Below are 2339 nucleotides of genomic sequence, written 5' to 3' on the forward strand. Positions count from 1 at the left end.
GCTCCACACTGCGGGACCGCCCGCCCCCGCGCTTCGAAGACACTGGCGGTAAGGCGCGGCCCGGGGGAGGCCAGGCTGCCCCGGCGCGAGAATTCCAGATGCTCCGCCCGCCGGCTTGCGGGTGGCAGCTGTGCGTTTCAGGAAACACACGAGGCTGCAGGAGCAGGGCTCTAAAGTGCGAGCGAGGCTGCGTGCGGGGGCTCCGCCGACTCTTCGTGGGTGGACAGGAAGAGGCGAGGCCGCGGCAGCACTTTGCGGCTGGCGAGGACGTGGGTTGGGGGGTGCTTCCCTCACTTGCTAGAAGGTGTCCCCGCGTCCTGCAACGGAAGCCAATCACACCTGTAGGGTCTCTCCTTAGGGGTGAGTTAGACTTTACTAGTTGAAGGAATACTGGAAACCTGACGTGTCTTGGGACTGGGGGAGTCATTTTGTATTGGCTGGCTCCAGAGCAAGCTTACCCAGATGCTAGGTGTGGGGCAGGTAGCCGATGGAGCGAAGCTGAAAGGTTACCAGTGGCGTCTTCACTGGACTTGAGTTTTCTTCAGTTAATCAGAGAAACTTTCCGTGTCTTGCCATTCAGGATCTCTTGTGAAAAACAGGGAAGAGTGAAATGATCAGTTTAGCAGCGTTAAGGCACTTGCTTCAACAGAAGGAGCTTTCACGTGTTTCCTGCTTATTGCTATGGTCATAGACCAGCTGGAGAAGGTCGGAGAAAGGCTGGCAGCTCTGCTGCCTGAGATCCTCTTTGCTGCCTCCTTTTGGGGAGTTGGTTTTAAGATATCTCCACTTTCCCTTCAGAAGCTCAGCAGCCTCTGTCCTCTCTGGGAGGTGGAGGCCCGCCGTTCCCACTTGTCCTCTGATGCTTTTGTTCTTGCTCTGCGGCCTTCTTGGTCTTCTGTGGCAGTCCCTTGTTTCTGCACACTATTTTTATGGATTGACTTTGCAGCTTGTAATGTTGATGACCAGGGAGTGGCTGCAGTGGGCTTGATGCTGGGCGTTATGCAACTTTTCCTGCCGCTTTCCCTGATGATTGTTCAACCAGTGGAGAACACAGCACATAGGAGGACAGGCTCGAGGGACTCCCGGCTGGTCCTGAACTGGGTGGGATAAGGCATCACGCTGCAGCCTGCTGGTAGGGCTGGCTGGCTTCTCAGCAGGGAGGTCTGCAAACCTTAAGCAGGCTGGCTGCAGTGTGAATTTACTAAGCTACAGCTGGGCTTCCAGAGTCCAAGTTAGCTATACAGTGTTTGGGGTGGGTCAGTTTAAAAGCATCTTCTTATCTGGGCTTTGATTAAGAGTTTGGGAGTTTTCAGTCACATCAAACTGTATAATCCTTTTCCACCCCTATATTTTCCAAAGTGTCATACCTTCTTCCAGCCCCAGACAACTGATTTCCTGTTGGCTCTTAAGAATTGTACCTGCCCAGAGCCCTGATTTGACAGGCCATATGCTGTAATGTCTGTGATCCAGTTTTTGATCTCAGAACACCTGAGATGTATGTCTGCTTGAGCGGATTATAGCGTTCTGTATTGGGGAAAATAGGGAAGTTAAGTTAAGCCTGGTTATGAATAAGATTTGTGAGGGCTGGTTTGAGAAGGTTAACATTTTTAAAGCAATATTATGTTTTTTAGTGATAGTGATAGTGAAGTAGTTCAGTCATGTCTGACTCTTTGCGACCCCATGGACAGTTGCCAACCAAGCTCCTCCATCCATGGGATTTTCCAGGCAAGAATACTGGAGTGGGTTCTTAGTAACCTGTAAATGGGAGAAATTCTGCAGCAGAGCAATTTACCACTGCAGCAGTTAAACGGTCATGAAGAGCAGTTGGTGTTAGGTTTAAATTCTGCTTCCTTCAGATGTCTACTGAGTTCACACCTAGATCTGAGAATCGCAGTCAAGCACTTTAACCAGACATTAGTGGTTATTTGCGGAGAAGGCGATGGCACCCCACTCTAGCACTCTTGCCTGGAAAATCCCATGGATGGAGGAGCCTGGTAGGCTGCAGTCCATGGGGTCGATAAGAGTCAGACACGACTGAGTGACTTCACTTTCACTTTTCACTTTCATGCATTGGAGAAGGAAATGGCAACCCACTCCAGTATTCTTGCCTGGAGAATCCTGGGGACCGGGGAGCCTGGTCTATGGGGTCACACAGAGTCGGACACGACTGAAGTGACTTAGCAGCAGCAGCAGCAGTGGTTATTTGATGCTATTTATACCTAGTTTTGTTTTCCTATTTTGTGTAGGAGCGCAGCTCTATTTCAGAATTTTCTTTCTTTTTGCAGTACTTCTCCTTGAGGGAAATTTGGGTGGTGGTAGAGGGATGAGGTTGATGGTTT

General features: G+C 50.5%; 1 protein-coding gene across 1 annotated transcript in view; it reads left to right on the forward strand.

Annotated features, from left to right (window-relative positions):
* The first annotated feature begins 25 nt into the window (after window positions 1-25).
* The window catches only part of PGBD5 (piggyBac transposable element derived 5), a 98192-nt gene continuing 95878 nt past the window's right edge, over window positions 26-2339 (forward strand). The window contains exon 1 of the mRNA XM_010839944.1: window positions 26-48. The gene's annotated coding sequence lies outside the window, so the exon portion shown is untranslated. The remainder of the gene's footprint in view (window positions 49-2339) is intronic.

This window comes from Bison bison, unplaced genomic scaffold (genome assembly GCF_000754665.1).
Source record: "Bison bison bison isolate TAMUID 2011002044 unplaced genomic scaffold, Bison_UMD1.0 scf7180017864138, whole genome shotgun sequence".
Classification (NCBI taxonomy): Eukaryota; Metazoa; Chordata; class Mammalia; order Artiodactyla; family Bovidae; genus Bison; species Bison bison.